This window comes from Somniosus microcephalus, chromosome 9 (genome assembly GCF_052327205.1).
Source record: "Somniosus microcephalus isolate GS21.2 chromosome 9, FLI_Smic_1.0, whole genome shotgun sequence".
NCBI classification, from domain to species: domain Eukaryota; kingdom Metazoa; phylum Chordata; class Chondrichthyes; order Squaliformes; family Somniosidae; genus Somniosus; species Somniosus microcephalus.
In genome coordinates, this window is record NC_140995.1 from 22251988 (window position 1) to 22270489 (window position 18502).

Here is an 18502-nt window from a genome sequence, read left to right on the forward strand (position 1 = left end):
ATTTGGCACCGGTTTTCAACCTTCCACCAAAATGGTTTTGCATGGGTTGTAGATGAAACTTTTCATAATTGACCATGAAGTCCAGCTTCTGAGTATCTGAACTACAGAAGGGGGTCTAATAAATCAACTGTCCAGATATGGATAGACAAGGAGATGTGCTGCAAACACAGATAGGCACTTCAAAAGAACCAGAGTTTGAGGGGCAAAATGACAATATCGTGTACCATGAAGTTTGCTCCTCGAAACTGAACCTCAGAAATGTTCAATGACATTCCCATCTGGCAGTATGCAAGTAGCCATCCTTTAGGTCTATGATTGCTAGCCAATTCCCTGGGCATGCAGCCAGTATGATCAAAGGTAGTGTGACAATCTTAAACATCTCAGCCCTGGATTTTCCTGCCATCATTTTGGTGGGAGATTGGCAGAAGCTCTACAGAAAGAGTGCAAGCGTTTATACGGTTTCCACAAATCTCCCAATGGAAATTACAGTTGCTCTTATTTTAGAAATGACTTAAAAACATTTAGGTCTAGCACTGGACGGGATATCCTGTGTCTTTTGGGGTACTTTAAAATATCTGCCACAGAAAATGCATATTGGAAATTCAGACGTGCACAGCACTTGAATTTTCAAACCACCAATTTGAATCCTCTTTATTCCCATTATAGACTCACCAACTCACTGCCAACAATACACAGACTCAACCACAAGAATGAGACACAAATTTTCATGGAACTCATACGGCTTGTGATTCAACCATTAAAATACACCACCTTTCCTTTCTTTGGGTGCAGAACAGGAGCAATTTCATCAGGCCTCTGCCCCGGATCTACCATAAATGTATTTTGATGCTTTGGCAACATAAGATGTACCTTATCATGCCAATAAAGCGATTTGAATTGTGAATTGCTTGACAGTAGCCACCCAAGTGCCAGCTCAGATACATGCCCCTGGGGGATTCCTTTCGCGATAGTGCCAAGAGTGCACCAGATGCTCACAAAACACAAGTAAGCAGGAAGAGGTGGTGTGGGAAGCAGAGGAGAAGCAGGACACTACTCCAAGAGGCTAGTTTACCTCCTACCTCAGCTGACAAGCAAAGGGATGCATATCTCAGTCGGCTTTTTAAAGAAGGATGCTTTCAGTGTGAGACAACACAATCAGCAGGCAATGTGGACATGCACTTGGATCAGCTGAAGGCTACTGTGCTGGGATGCACAGGTCACATCTGTACAGGGACAAAGGTTGCATTCAGTACACATTAGTCCACCTTGGAATATGTGGCAATTACAGGGAGACCTGCAGTGATGCACACAGGCAGAAGCCTTGGGCTCTACTTTAGAATGTACATTCTTCTCTAGTTTCCCATGCTGGCAGATCAGGTTAAACAAAGCATGATCAAAGGCTACAGAGAATGTTGCCATTTGATTTGCTGTCATATGGATCAGTTGTCATAAAAGCCAGGACCCAGCAACAGGGTCATGGCTGTGCCTAGCATGCACGAGTGCTGGCTTTCTGGACAGCTTCACACCCATCCTCCTCCGCTGACTAAGCATATACCAGAGATTGTGCCAGACCAGGTAGCTCCTGCATCGGTGGATATGACAAAGCCAACAGCTGGGTTGTCTGAAGACCCACCTCAAGGAGGTGGTCAAGGACAATACATTCAGGTCTGCTGTAGATACCTTCTTAGGTTAAGTAGCATCACTTACCCCTTTAAACAGCCTGACTTTTATGACAGTTAACTCACACTGCCCAATATCTACTTGTAATATAGCAAAGCCTTGACACCTAAATCTGGATCTGGATGGGATATACTCTGTTGCATGTGCCTTTCTTTAATCTGACAGTGGACCGAGTTCCCACAAGGTGAGGCGAGGCTGGGTTATGAATTGTTAAGTTGATTTATTTCACAGTAAGGCAAGTATACAGAATGACAATTATGAACAGTTTCACTTATTTCCATCTATAAAGCTTGTTTGTGTGTAATAATATAAAAATAATGAACCTGCTAAGCTACCTCACTTCAGTGGGTCATCTGGCTGGACTTGTTAATTTTCTAACTCTCCTCGCTTGTATTCAATCATTCTCTCATCTGTTTGTTGGTTGACTGAACGTGCCACATACTGTTTCCAAAAACTAGACTCCAGTGTCAGCTTTTAGTCAACCAACCCAAAGAGTGGAATGCACCAGCTTAATTGGTAAAAACCCCTGCTGAGTTCAAATGAATACAGTAGTCACAGCAGCAATGTGTGTGAACCATCACTGGAATGTCAAACTATCTTTTATGGTGCCCTGGTTCGGACATCCATCTGAAAAGCTAATTTACACCAGCCAGCCCTGCTGTCCTATGACTTTAACCCTTCGAGAGCTAAGTTTAGCTTGATAGTACTATTTCCCCACATGTTACACCAAGGTGTTCTCATGGCAGCAAGATCTGAAATCTCAAAATATGACAATGGCCTTATTCCCATGAATCTTCAATTGGCACGTGGCATATCGCCACCTCACTTACTTCAGCCACTGGAGAAGTCTGTAGAAGAATTGGGATTCAAGAGCACATACACCACTTCAGAAAAGGGAAGCACAGTGATATAGCTTCAAGGCAACACAAAACAATTATATGGGGAATAAATATTTGATAGCACTTAAGCAAGTATGGGTGAAGAAAGTGTTTTTGTTGTTGTCTTGAGCAATGGTTTAATCAGAGGCAAGGAAGGGAATAAATGGAATATATGCTGCGTTGAAAATATGGGATAGGGCATGTTTGGCCACTGTATAGGGCAGATGGCTTAATGTATTGGGAACCATAGAGTATTTAATTGAACATTTCATCTACGATGGCCTCCATAAACTCTTGCACAATGTGTGAAAACTCTTCTGCGGCCATTTCTTATGCTTATGGAGGCCTTTTCATAGTTCTAATGTGTTCTGTTCCTCTTGCAACAGCTCTGCATGCAGCACAACACAATGATATGAGAGGCCTTTGCAGGACTGCATTGCGACACAATGGGCAAGGCGCCTGAAGTGTTACTTTCAAATCCCTCGGGTACGCCGAATTATGATCCTACATGTGCCGTGCCTGTGCTGGAGCGTGGTTGCAAGTCTGCTTCAAGCATACCCCACAATTCTATCATAGCCACTCTGCTGGAATGCAGCCTCGAGGAACTGTTCCTGACGTACGCTCTGTCGATATACGCAGATTGGAGGGTAGCTGGGGAACCAAGTACGCCTGTGGTGCAATCAGACCTGCTAGGCATCCCTCCTTTACTCATTCTCTTCCTTCAGTGAGCATAATATACAGTGGGATTCTCATGGGGGAACCACCTGCTGGCACTTTCAATGCAAGAGCAAAAAACTAGGTGCAAACTATACTCTAGATCCTGGCATAGACTTTGCAGAACAAGTAGGCGAAAGACAGGAATCCCGCCCCAACCGCGGTTTTGCCATACGCGGATTTCAAGTATACACGGTTTCCTCTCTGCGACAAATTTTGCCAACCGCGGCAGTGAATTTTGCGTATACGCGATTTTTAATTTTCAAGTTTCACAGGTTGTGCTTCCAAACAGGAGACTCCATTCATCCGCACCGCTCTTTTCAGCATAATTACCAGGCGTGGTCTCGCTCCACTCGTGGATGTACTGTACCTGTACAGTGTGTGTGAACCTTTAGCCCTTAAGCGTAATCTCAGTGGTAAAGGTAAATCAATAGTGAAAAGGGCAAGGAATGTACTAACCTTAGATAGGAAATTAGATGTCGTTAATAGACTTGCCTGTGGTGAAAGTACAGCGTCAGCTGGATGACTAATGGGGGTTAACGAGTACACCATTAGAACCATAAAAAAAAAAGTGAGGTGTCGATAAGGGCTAGTATTGCGGGTGGCTCTTCGAAAAGTGCTGAAGTGTCGTTTATGCCACGGGACCATAAGCTTGAAAAAAAAATGGAGAAGGCACTAAATATCAGAACCAGAAACAAGCGAATGTTAATTCCGCATGGGTACGTAAGAAGGCCCTTCGTTTCTACAAGCATCTTACTTTGGCTGCCGCGGAAGGTGTAGATGATAAAGTTTCAAGTAAGGGCTGGTTGGAAAATTTTAAGAGGTTCGCCTTGACTAACCTCAAGGTTGTGGGGGAATCGGCCTCAGCCGATCACAAGGCCGCTGCCAAGTTCCTGGAAGAGCTGAAGAAGTTGATCGCCGAGAAGGGTTACCTGCCGGAGCAGGTATTTAATGCGGATGAGACTGGTCTCTTCGGGAAGCGGATGCCTTCCCGAACTTTCATCGCGAAGGCTGAGAAGCATGCTTCGGGATTCAAGGTGGCCAAGGATAGGGTGACCCTTCTCCTCCTTTGTGCCAACGCCGAGGGAGGCTGTTTAGTGAAGCTGATGCTGCTCTACCGCTCTGAATCCCCGCGCTCTGATGGGCAAAAACTATCTCCGTCTTTTGGCGTTCTAACCGCAAGGCGTGGGTTACTGCTGCAGTCTTCATGGACTGTGTATGACGTGGAGCGGTACCTAGAGAAAATCTGGCCTTCAAGGTCCTACTCATCCTCGACAATGCCCCTGGCCACCCGCTGGCACTCCAATTCGCCCACCCTAACATTGACGTCGTCGTCCTGCCTCCCAACAAGACTTCACTCCTTCAACCCATGGACCAAGGTGTGATAGCCACCTTCAAGGCGTACTACATATGACGCAGCTTTGACCGCATGATGGAGGATGACGCAACACTGACGGTGAAAACCTGTTGGAAGGATTATACCATCGCTGACTGCATCACCAAAATAAAAGAATCGATGGATGAACTGAAGAGGACAACAACCAATGCCTGCTGGGGTAAACTTTGGAAGGCAGTGAATGACTTCCGAGGCTTCCCTACAGTTGACGCTGAAGTTCAGCGCATTGTGAAGGTTGGGGGACGTTTGAAAGGCGAGGGGCTGGCCGACATACAGCCTGATGACATTGAGGAGCTCCTTGGAGTTGCACGGCGAGGAGTTGACGGAGGAGGACCTTGATGAGCTGATAAAGCATTCTAGTGAGGCAGAGGACGAGGATATGGTGGAGAAGTTGAAGATGACAAGTGCCAACCTTAGCAAGGCAATGCTCCTCGCTACTAATCTCTCGGACCTCTATGGAGATTGACCCATTCTTGGAGCGTAGTTTAAAATTCAAGCGAGGTTTGGAGGATTTAATGAGACCATACAAGCAGGTCCAGAAAGATACAGAAAAAAAAGTCAACCATTCATCGCAGAATTCTTTAAGAAACCGCCCAGTTGATGACCCAGTTACATCAACCAGCCACGATGTCACTTCTCCGCATTCACCCCCCTCGATTGATAATCTTTTTTATTGTGTTATTTAAAATAAAGCAACTTACTTAGGCTCTGATGAGTGTAAATGCGGCTGCGTTCCCCCTAACCCCATTTTTCCCCCATAAGGTCTTATATTTGCCAACTGCGGTTTTACCAACCACGGGGGTTTTCAGGGACGTATCCCCTGCGGTTGGGGAGGGATTACTGCAATAGCTTTTACAGAACACCTTCCAAATTCAGCTGTTCAGTTCGGTTACATTGCAGAGTGCAGCTTTAAGGGGAGCCTGCATTCTCTCTATACTTTTCTAAATGTTGGATGCTTGTTTTCAACAGACATCATTGCACAAACTCAATTGATCATTGTCCTGCTCATAATCAGCATCTTACCACTTTGAGCGCAGACTTCACATGCAACTGGAAACAGTTGCGCAATGTAAAATGAGCAACAATTCAGTATTGCCAATACTGACTTTACACCAACACCCTTGGAGAAAGGAAAAGATTTTCCCCATCTTCTCAGTAAGCAATTTCATTTTTTTCTCTTCAACTTTCCTCACTTCCTGAATGTACTAAGCTATATGTTTGGCTACAGTTCTAAAGGCAGGAGCCAGCTGAGGTTCACTCTTAAAGAACAGGTACTTGCCATCTTTAAAATCTTCTACCATCTTACACCTATGCCCTTTCCATCAGGAGTGTCAGTGGACAGAAATCAGGCCTTTCTCCTTCCCCCCCAAATTCACATTCTAGCACTCCTCAGATGACCCTGGCTGGAATCAGCTACCTCAGGACAATCCAGGTATCGAACTTGGGATTCTTCCGGGCTGCTTGGCTCATTATCACACTATGTGGTATATTTAATTACTGAGCCATGGGAGAAATCAATGAGTTATTTTAAAAGCACGTTATGAGTTGCTATTAACAGTAAGAAAGGGACCAGTACAGCAGCCAATTTTTTGGCATTGTCCAAAAAAATTAAAAAAAAAAAGTCTGTTGATGCTGTATCCCAATTCTTTGCAAGAAAAGATAGTGTCAAGCCTTACTAGAAACAAGAATAAAAATGATTGAAAAGGAGATTAAAATGGTTCAGCTTCGGACGTCACTTTGTCTAGTACCACATTTTATACGCTACAGATTATACAGGAAACTGAAGAGAACTGGCTGTTAAATTTAATTTGAAACAAGCTGGTTGAACAGATATGGCAAACACTAGAACAGCTCGTCAAGCTATGAGTTTTAACTGCAGCAAACCAAAACATTAGAAAATTCAATGTGCACCATCACGAGGCAAGCATACCATCAACAGGACAATAGTCAGCATTACATTGAGCTTTACTATGCCAATTACAATAAGCTGAGTGAGCACAAGAAAGAAAAAGATCCCCTCTGAACTAACTAAACACTGCCAGTGTGTGTAGTGTAATGATTGTTACATTATTCTAAACAGTGGCTGGATGAATTACTCCAATGGGTCTACAAGAAGTTAGAACATATTAAAAGGAAGTTTCTTTTGACAGGTAACCAAATGGATCATCAATATTGGCCAGGAAGGTACAGATTTAATTGCTGGTCTGTGCTCAGTCACCATGCAGTAGTGGTGCAAAGATTTACCTCAGTGCCCCTGGACCAGGAAGGTGTTTTGAAGGACATCAGCCAGAATTCTTGCTCCTGAAGCCTAACCAGTAACTGCTTAAAAAAAAAAAAAAAAAAAAAAAAGTCTGCCTGTGAGCACTTTGGATGAGGATGGGATGACCTCAACGATCCATTAGCTTTTCAAGAATCGTCGTCTAGACTCACTTGTGAAGGATGGCTGCTTGGGTGAGGGAGAGGGAGGCTGGAGCACACAAAACTGTTTCCTCTCGGGAGGGTGCTGACTTCCGCCAGGGGAGAAGACAACTGGAGGCAAACAGACAAATGCACACCCTAGAATAGGAGTATTTAAAGAAACATAAACCTCCTATTTGGTACAATTTGTATTGGTGGGGTTGTCTTTCTAACAAGTGCTGTTACAGAAATGGTGCCATGTAACAGGCGTTACTGCTTTTCCAGCCTTGGACTGGACATTTGGGATTTTGGGGAGGCTGTTGAATAACTCCTTCTTAATGATCCTGCATAATTTAAGAAGCAAGTGACTTCAGTAACAGCTACTTAACTGGCAAACTTTCCCATAGAGAGAGCATTAAATGAAAATAGACATGGGGGAAGAACAGCACAGATCAAGGCGACGCTCTCACCACCAGCATTAAGAGAACATAAGACGCAGGAGTAGGCCATTTGGCCCCTCGAGCCTGCTCCGCCATTTAATAAGATCATGGCTGATCTGATCTTGGCCTCAACTCCACTTCCCGGCCCGCTCCCCATAACCCTGGACTCCTTTACCTTCCAAAAGCCTGTATCTCCACCTTAAATATATTCAATGATCCAGCCTCCACAGCTCTCTGGGGAAGAGAATTCCACAGATTCGCAACCCTCAGAAGAAATTCCTCCTCATTTCCAATTTAAAAGGGCATCCCCTTATTCTGAAATTATGCCCCCTCGTTCCAGATTCCCCCACGAGGGGAAACATCCTCTCTGCATCTACCCTCTCAAGCCCCTTCAGAATCTTATGGCCCAGAAATTCAGGTCTCCACGGGTGAGTACGCACGGGGTACTCGCCCATAAGCCCAATGGAAGTGCCGGTTTCCTGCATGCACTGCACGTGTGGGAAACCAGCACTTCCGTTCCCCTGAAAGAAGGGGTTCAGAAGTCGAGCGCGTGCACAGGAGAGGCTGCGCGTGCGCATCGAACTTATGTTTATTTTGCAGGTTTTCCCAGGAGGGTAAGTCTCCAGAAGTTAGACATTTAAAAAGCAGTCGCAAGGCTTGCTTTTTACAAGGTAAGTGGTGAATTAATTAAAATTAAAACATTTTTCCCCACAGGTTTATTATTTTTAAATACTTTAAAGTAAGTTAAGTTTATTTTTAGCCCAGTTAGAAAATGTAATTAATTTTTTCAAAAATTTAAATTGTTTAATAGTTATTTCATGCAATTTACACTTTATTTAAAAAATGTGATTAAACATTTTTTTTTTTGAAGATTGTGATGTTTTGGGGCTTATAGTATTTATAGGTTTGACAGCTCTTCCTGTCAAACTTATGAATGAAGCATTCCCTGCTACCATTGGCTCTCCATGGCCCACGTGATCCCAGGGGACGCATCGAACTAACTGCGCCCCCGGGATACGCAAGCACTGCGCGCCGGCAGTTGGAGGTGGCCCAGGATCGGAATCCCACAGGGGCCCACAGCACAACAGCCAGCGCGGTAGGCAAGTGCAGGTTGGGGGCTTACACCCGCAGGAAGCCCCCGACCCGAATTTCTGGGCCATTATGTTTCAATAAGATCACCTCTCATTCTTCTAAACTCCAATGAGTGTAGGCCCAATCTTTCTGCTCATCATTATTGACATTCTTGCCAACCAGAGTCCAACCAACCCATATTTAGCAGTGATTACTGCAAAAAAAATGACAAGAATTGGTTTCTGTACAGCAGTGAGAACTGAATGTTATAATTGAGGTTTTTTGAACATTTGTGTATTATTGTTTTGATATATATTTACTGCCATGGTGGAAACTGGAAATACAAGTAAAATAAGCCAACAGTTGATCATGCAGAAGTTTGATGTTAAAAGCTCTGTAGGGTCTTTGTCAAAAGGGTAATGGGGAAATTGCACGGCCTACATCAGATGGACAATGAATGATCCAGCACACAGTAGGAATTAAAAGAAAAACTGAGCAGTTGGGAGATTAAGACACAAGCATTCATAAAGCTATACATACAAGAAACCACTTCCAAATGACAGGGCTCTTAGACAGTATTCACACTAAAACAAATGCTTCTAAAAAAAAAAAACTACCCAATCTTCTGAATTTTTTGCAAGAGCAGTATGGCCTCTCATCAAGCCTTGAGGCAGAATACAAGAGAACAAAGCCTCACATGCAAATACTCCAGCTGCTTCAATACTTTAAAAAAAGAGAAAATTCAACCAACAAGAGGAAGGCTGGAGAGATTACTGCAGCTCCAAGATCAACAACAATCAATATATCTGGATTTACCAGAACTCCAGGAGGAAAGGGCTAGTTTGTTTAATTTGAAATAAATCCAGATTTAATGCCTTACTGCTGAAAGCACAAATACAGTAGACTTCAATTATCCACCATAATGGAGGTGACACCCCAGTTTCAGTGGAGGAAGGAAACTAGTAGTTAGTTAATCACGAGTCCCCAAATTGCACTGCTGATTGATTGCGAAAACATTTAAATGCTATGCCTCTTCCCATCCGCCAGCCTCAGTCCCCTACAGCACCAACCTCCGTTGGTTCTGCTGGCAACAACCAACTAGCACGAGAATAGCTGAGCTGCTCACTTACAAACTCCCAATCGCAACGGTTCACAACCTCAGCCACAGATCTGGGAGAGCCAACCAAAAAACTCACCCAACCTACACCAATCGCGGGACGACCACCCCCCAACCTACACCAATCGTGGGACGGTTGCCCCCCCCCCGCAACCTACACCAACCGCGGGACGGCCCCCCCCACAACCTACACCAACCACGGGACGGCACGCCCCGCCCCGCCCTGCGGCTACAGAGGGAATGCTGAAGTGAAGGTATACTTTCAGTGTTCCCAGCAGCGGCCGGATCTCAGTAGAGCTACAGACTTTAAATGTGCAGGCTCTGCATGGGTTTTAAATGAACTTGTGCGAGTGAAGGTCAGGAACGCTCACTGCAGGGTTTTGAACGAGTGGGCTGAGCCATTCACTCCACCCACAATAGTCAAAATTGGAGGAGGCACCATTTCTGTTGCTGCTGTGACTGCTGCCTTTAGGGATGCAGTGCAAAATCTCTTCTCCAAATGGGTCGTTTTATTTACCTTGCATGCTGCGGTCATCGTCAGGGTTGACACCACCAAGTTCAATGCAGCATAAAGGGTGAATCATTTTCCTGTCGGACTTTCAGTAGCACACTAGAAGGAACTCTACACCAGGGGCTAAATTGGGTCAGGGAATATTATGTGCACTCTATATATGTACACAACAGGAAAACTCAAGTAGCTTATGGACAGAATTATCTACTATACTAGCACAAGAGCAAAACACTCCGTGCCAATAGGTTGTTGCTTTAACATTATTCCGAACAGAAGTGGCTCGACCTAAAAAGTGCATCATATACATAATTGGAAGAAGGACCTTAACCAGAGTTTCAGTTGTGAGATAGAACCTAAGCTGCAGTTATACTGCAGCTACAGATCTCGCATTAGTATCTGCAGAGTGCAATGTATAGTTGCCAGAGCAGAGTTATACTGCTGACTGCCTTCAGCCACAAGAGTTCTGCCCCAGGCAGCTAATTTTTAATGCTAGAAGAAAACGAGCAGCTCTTAGAACATTGAAAAGATTCCAAATAACATTTTAAAAAGCTCCCAACCTGGGTCCTTTTAATATGTTGGCTTTCACCAGGCTGAAGTTATGTTGCTGCTGGTGTGAGAACTACCTGACGGGGTCAAACATTGCTTGGATTCACTGTGCTCAGTAGTCAACCAGCGCTGGGCTCCCAAATTATATTGTCACTTTCAAGTCTATGCGCGTCCAAAACCATTTTATATCAATGCAAAAGTGACAATATAACTGCATGCTTAGTGACATATGAAGAATTTATCATCAGCCTATTTTAAAGAACATTTCATTTTACCTAACAGTAATTATATTCTTACATAACAATTACTCAAGTGTTTTCCACTCATCAACCAGAGTTCCTCATCTGAAACCAAGGTTCTGCAGTACTCAACAATAAAAAAAGTGTTTCAATTAATTACTTTTGCAATTTCATAAATCATAAGATTTCAGGATGTCAGGTTGATCGCTCACCTTTTACAGGGCAGCTCTGGAGTTTCTATTTGCTAGGTTTGTGCGTTGGCAATCAATATGAAACAGCCGGTCAGTCTTTAAGCTTTGCATGGAACCAGAATTGTTTCCAGAAGTTACTGCAGCATTGATCATAATTAAAGCAGAAAAAGACATTTCTAACCAGAAGGTCAATAAATATGATGACCTGCTGTTAACCACATCATGTGATCTCATTCAGAACAAACCATTGTTGTAAAGCATTGCATCCTTTTGATGTTAATGGCACTTCCAGTCAGTGAACATGACAATTATACTACACATTCTGCATCAATTGAAGTAGTTTTGACTTTGTATCGATGCAAATTCTAGTGTGTGGCTGGAGACAGCAAGTCGCCAGAGTAAGATTTAGTGGTAAGAGACCACTTCGAGGAGGGAGCCTCACAATACTTCAGCTTTGCGATGGCTGCAATATGGCGCTGGGGGAAAAAAAAATCAATGGCTAGAAAACTATTGTGAATCCGGCACAATGAGTTCTATGTCAGACACTCCTCGCCAGGAGCAGAGACTCGCTGTGGGGGCAATTTTAACCTAACCTGCCTGTGGGGAAACTAGCCAGATCGGGTGCAACACTGGCTTCATAACCCACTTGATTTGAGTCTCCATTGAAGTCAATGGAAGCAGCATTGGGCAGGTGTAAAAATCAGTGTTCCACCCAATCCCATGGGTTTCCTGTCCAACAAGATAAATCAAAATGACCTCTGCAATTTAAGGGCTTATAATCATAACTGATTTAAAGCAAAAAAACTTCACATTTAATCTTTTATCTGAACAGTGGGTCCCATCAGCTTTTTGTTAATATTACGGGGGTAGGCGGGAATGTGGAGTAATCAGATCAGCCATGATCTTATTGAATGGTGGGGCAGGCTCGAAGGGCCGAGTGGCCTACTCCTAATTCATATGTTCGTATGTATTAAGATTGAAACGGCTTTCCAATGCCAGTGACCGGATCTCCGCGCGCACGCACGCACACACGCGCACACGCGCACACGCGCACACACACATCTATTCTCCCTGGTCACAGAGCGGCATGTAACTGGGGGCTATCGGCTCTGCATGGATATCGACAGGTACTGGACTCAGCAAGAGTGCCAGTAGTTCAACACCATTAATACTTCAGTAATAAACCAGGCTCAAGAACACATTTGAATGCTAACCCCCAAAATAAGTTAAATCATTCTATTCCAAGTTGAAAAGGTGCCTGGGACAGAAGTGCAAAACTGAGAGGGAGCATTTTGTTTTTTTGCCGCTCCAGCTTTTTCACCCTCCTGTTAAATGAAGCTCTGCTACAGTGAAAACAGGGCAGTTTCACCAGCAGTAGTCATTTGGAGTACTGTGTACAGTTTTGGTCTCCATATTTATTGGAGGCAGTACAGAGAAGGTTCACTAGGTTGATTCCTGGGATGGGGTTGACATATGATGAAAGGTTGAGCAGGTTGTGCCTATACTCATTGGAGTTTAGAAGAATGAGGTGATCTTATTGAAGCATAAGATTCGGAGGATGATTGACAGGGTGGATGCTGAGGGGATGTTTCCCCTAGTGGGGGTATCTAGAACTAGGGGGCATAGTTTCAGAATAAGGGGTCGCCCATTTAAGACTGAGATGAGGAGGAATTTCTTCTCTCAGAGGGTCGTGAATCTTTGGAATTCTCTACCCCAGAGCGCTGTGGAGGCAGAGTCATTGAATATATTCAAGGCGGAGATTGACAGACATTTGAACTACAAGGGAGTCAAGGGGTATGGGGAGAGAGCGGGAAAGTGGTGTTGAGACCAAGATTGGATCAGCCATGATCTTATTGAATGGTGGAGCAGGCTCAAGGGGCCGATTGGCCGACTCCTGCTCCTTATGTCAATGGGGAAGGTTTCCCTGTTCCTATGCCTAGGCTATTAGGATCAGCGCATAGAGGTAAATTGGTGCTCCGCCTCGGACAGTTTTCCCCTATGCGCTGTATTCAGGCAATCTAACACACCCAAGTGCAGGAACAGGGAAATCTGCCCCATGACTCAATGTTCCGTGCCACATTTATACTGCAGATCCACAGTGGAAATGAGGTACAAGTGCTATCAGTATGGCATTATTAAAAATCTCATTATACATACTGCATAATTACACAAAAACATTAGCATAAATGCTACTGCCCTGGAGCTCCCTAAAAGAGTGTTTGGACAACCTTGGGTGATTTCCTGAAACAAGTTTCAAATGTATTGACAATGAGGTACCAGCCTGGCCTGACAAGAGCTTGCCATCATCTGGGGGAAGGATGGGAAAAAGTGTGCAGCTGCAGCTCTTACAGGCTATAGCTACTAGTTAAAAGGGGCTGCTTGATTATTGCCAAGAAGAAAACTGGACGTGAATGGCCAACAACAACAGAGTACCGCTATTTTTAGATGCTGCTCAAAAAAGGTGCTTCTGCAAGATTTGCAGAAAGGGAGGTTTGGACTGTTTAGAAACCCTGGGCACCCTGAACACTGGCAAACTATACACCTACTTGACTAAGATAGTACCCAGACTGGGCATAGGACTGGGGACTTTGCTGTAGATGTCATGCATGTTAGCAAAAGCTCCATGGTATACTGCAGTTAAGCAGTATTGCACAACTGTGCACGTGTGGCTAGTGGACTCCACCATAGTTACTGCCAGATTTTGCAAGATGCTAGGCACACGAGAAAGAGAGAGAGAGAGAGAGAGAGAGAGAGAGAGAGAGAGAGCGCGTGCGAGCTACGCAAGGTGTGGTGGTGGCTGTGGAGGTGCAAACAGGAGTATTTGCAGCACAGCCCCCTTGTGACAAAAGTCCCAGTTTCAGTGTGAAGTTTCTCAGGAATGCTACACTGCTGCTATAAGTTAGCCTTGGATCAATGGTTGCATTCTCTTCTTCGAGTCAGAAGGTTGTGGGTTCAAGACCCACTTGAGACTTAAGCATATAATCCAACCTGACAGTTCAGTTCAGTACCGAGGGAATGCTGCACCATTGGAGATGTTGTTTTTCAGATGAGCATTAAACTGAGGCCCGGTCTGCCCTCAGGTGAATGTAAAAGATCCCATGGCACTAAAAAAAAAAAAAAATGGGCTGTTCTCCCGGTGTCCAGAACAACATTCATCCCTCGACCAATATAATTAAAACAGATTATCTGGTCATTTATCTCATTGTTGCTTGTGGGAGCTTGCTGTGCACCAAGTAGCTGCCATGTTCCCCTACATTACAACAGTGACTACACTTCAAAACTACTTAAATTGGCTGTAAAGCACTTTGGAATGTTCTGAAGTCATGAAAGGCACTATATTAATGCAAGTTCTTTCTTTCTTTTGGACCCCAATCTACAATAGGCTTCCTAGTCAGGCTTCAATATGCTGGGGGATCAGATAGATATCACATTACGCAGGGCTCCACTGCCCTCAACCACCTAAATATGTCAGTTCCCACTCAGATCAGTGGACATGTGAGCGAGTACCTAGCAGAAGGGTATGGCTGGAAGAGGCATTGATGGGGCTACTGTTTCTCAGCGCAATGCCATATCCAGCCCATTCAATTAGAAGCCAAAAGATGTGCCAGAAAGTTGACAGGAGCAGCCAGCCACTGCAGCAAAGACATGGTGGCACCTGTTGCATTGCCATCTGATCACTCAGCACAAGGGGGGTACAAGACCACCTCAATTCCAAAAGGCTCCCTCCGACACCCAGCCACCTCTTGTTCCTGTCACTAGGGAAGTATCTAGGAGGAGCACACGATTAGGATGCAGAACATATAAAACACCATCACCAAAGGCAAGCACTGGGAGAAAAATCCACTAGCAACATACATTAATCAGTTTGGGGAAATTACATTTGATCACACTTTAGTTCAGCTGTATCCAGTTTTCTGTTGCCTCACAGCGCCAGGGACCCGGGTTCGAATCCGGCCTCGGGTGACTGTGCAAACTCCACACAGACAGACATTCTCCCCGTGTTTGCGTGGGTTTCCTCCGGGTGCTCCGGTTTCCTCCCACAGTCCAAAGATGTGCGGGTTAGGTTGATTGGCTATGATAAATTGACCCTTAGTGTTAGGGGGATTAAATACATGGGTTACGGGGATAGGGTGGGATATGTGTTGGTGTAGGGGTTACAGGGATCGGGTGGGATATGTGTCAGTATCTGCACTGTGGGGTTTCTGTGAATGTAGAATAAGATATTAGCAGATTATGGCAGCTGAATTAGTGCAGCAGCTTTTGTTGACGATGTATTGGGTCACTGCATTGAGCACACGTGGAGAGGACAGTTAATGCATTGGATGGGTGGTACTTCGCCAGGAGAGCCTGCTGTATTACTCTTGCTGCCTGCAAAAGTATTTCCACAGGGATATCTTCTCACTGATCTCCAGTCTTGCTTTGCCCTGAGCAGCTAGCTGGTGGTGCCTTCTCTGTGTCCATTTGTTGTACTGTTTGGCCTTTCTGGATGGGATCATGCAGCAGACTACTATAATCTTGGGAGACCCTGGCAGATTTATATTATGACATGCCTCTTGATCTGTCCATGCATCTGAAGTATTGCTTAAGATGCCTATATTGTTCAGTAACAATCCTGGTGTCTATATGAGCCTCATTGTATCTTACTGCAAACTGTAGTTTTTGCAATGGGTCTGACAATGCTGTATTAAAATTCAAATGGATCAAAGATATCTCTATTGCTGTTTGAATATAGAGCCTAGCAATGGGGGAGCATCAGGAGAACAGACTGCACCTACTTACATCTTCATCCAGACTAGGCAGCAAGGAGTCATTCCAAAAATCCTGATATTTAAAATGATCCCATTCCCACGATTTTGGACGGAGTCATGGCAGGGCCAGATGGGTGGGGAGTGGAATTCTGCCCCACCACTAGAATTTCTGGACTCCGATGTTTTATTGAAGCTGGGAACAACTTGGTTTAAAAATAAAATGGGATTGAATGCTTACTTTAGCCACACTAATTAATGACTGAAGGCTCCTCCTACTGGAACATAAAACATTAACCATTTTATGACTAATAATAAGTTTGGTACTGTCAAGAAGGACTGGAAATTTTCACTGAGGTGTAAAAGTCATAAGATTATATTTGCATTTGTGGTACAAATGGGAGGAAAAGATTTATGATCAGCAGCATGGGGTGAAGCATCTCCAAGTATATATTCCTGCAGACACTTGTGGGACTAAGTACATTTTGATATTTAAATAATTTTCAGATAGTGCCAGTCTCATGCTAGAAAACTATGATCTCTAGGTCAAAGAATTGGTGGCACTTCAAGCAACTTCTAATGAATCAGTGGGTGTATCCACCAACCATACATGAAAGCTGCAAATAGCAAAATTCTGGGTTATAGTAGTGGCTACAATCTGTTCCAGTCACTAAGAGAGCTGAACAGAGTTTTGAAATGGCCATGACATTCACTAACAACAGAAAACGCTGGAAAAACTCAGCACGCCAGGCAACATCTGTGGAGAGAAAACCAGAGTCAACGTTTCAGGTCGAAGACCCTTTGTCAGGACGGAGAAAGAAAAAAAGCAGGAAATGAAACAGATTAAGAAGCAAGTTTGGGGGCTGGGAAATGGGGGAGGGGATGAAAGAACAAAAGGGAAGGTCTGGGAGGGGTGAGGAGACATTAAGAGATATTCAAGGCGAGACGAGATGGTAATAGGACAAGTAAAGAGACAAAGGATGGCTCTAGATGAAGTGTGAATGTGCTGGCAGAGTGAAAGACAGCTGCCATGTGGGAGAGAGGGGAAAAAAGGAAAAGGCACAAACCGAAAGGGTGGATAAAAAATAATAGGGGCCGAGGTTATGATCTGAAATTGTTGAACTCGAGAGAGTCCGGAAGGCTGTAAAGTGCCTAATCGGAAGAGGAGGTGCTGTTCCTCGAGTTTACGCTGAGCTTCCGTGGAACAATGCAAGAGGCCAAGGACGGTGAGGTCCGAGTGGGAGTGGAGCGGTGAATTAAAATGACAGGCGACCGGAAGCTCGGGGTCACCCTTACGGACTGAACGGAGGTGTTCCGCAAAGCGGTCACCCAATCTGCATTTGGTCTCCCCAATGTAGAGGAGACCACATTGTGAGCAGCGAATACAGTATACTAGATTGCAAGAAGTACAAGTAAATCGCTGTTTCACCTGGAAGGGGTGTTTGGGGCCCTGGACAGTGGGACGGTATAAGGGAAGATGTTGCATCTCCTACGCCGGGCGAAGGGAAAGGGGTGCTAGGGATGATAGAGTGGACTAGGGTGTCTCAGAGGGAGCGGTCCCTACGGAATGCTGAAAGGGGAGGGGAAGATGCGCTTCACTGACATTCACTGTCCAGGCTTACATATTACACATAGGGCATGAAACAGCAGGTTTAAAGTTTGGGGCTGAATTCAGCCTGGTTGGGCTGATTTATTAGCCATTATAAGGTTGAGTGGGAACAGATTGACAGGGATTGAAATTTGTTGTTAGCAATAGCTTTTGGGGTGGGGGAGGGTGCAAGTGTGGTTTTATCCATCGTCATCAGATTGGAGATTGAGAGATTCAGGGTGATTCACATTATGTATTGCTAGTAGGATGAAGTGTGTGTGGGGGGGGGGGGGGGGGGGGGCCGCGCGCGGAGTTCAGCATAATTATTATTTACTGTCATTATGCTGAAGGGAAAAAAAGTCAGCGTGAGGGATGTCATCAATTGCCAATAGGTTTGAGGGGATAGGGCAGGGGGACTTCTGTGTATTTAATATCTATGGTCAGTAGGTTTCAGGGTGAGGTGAAAGAGGTCAGAGTGACTAGTGTTATCTGCAGTCAGTACGTTGGAGGTCTAGCTGGGGTTCAGTGTGGTTGGTGTTATCAGTGAGCAGCAGTTCGGAAGCTAGGAGAGATGAGTATAGTTAAAATTATTTGTATGTTCACGTCTGGGGAGGTTCAATGTGGTTGCAGTTGTCAACAGTAGTTTCAATGATGAGGACGAGTATGCGTTGGTCGATATAGGTAGGGAAACATTGATCTAAGGCTCAAAGGTTTGTTGCTGCCGACATTACTGTTAACATCTCCCCACATCCCAAGTAGTGAAGTTTCAGTTATAGATACCAAGGGCAGGATTTTCATTGGGCTGTGGAGGTGGGATTGGAGGCGTGTGGGGGGTTAAAATCTTGAACCCATCCCGCCCCCAAGCCAGTTTCAAAGGAGGCGGATACCCGACCTGTGCTGGGACCCGCCTCCGAGGCAGGAAGGGGATTAGTGCCAATTAACTGCCTGTTAACAGATAGTTAACAGGCAGTTTTTAGCCTAATCCCTAT

The 18502-nt window shown here is 44.7% G+C and overlaps 1 protein-coding gene across 2 annotated transcripts in view; it reads right to left on the minus strand.

The window, feature by feature from the left end:
* Window positions 1–18502, minus strand: part of LOC147112294 (testis development-related protein-like) — a 76596-nt gene that overhangs the window by 12917 nt on the left and 45177 nt on the right. The window lies entirely within an intron of this gene.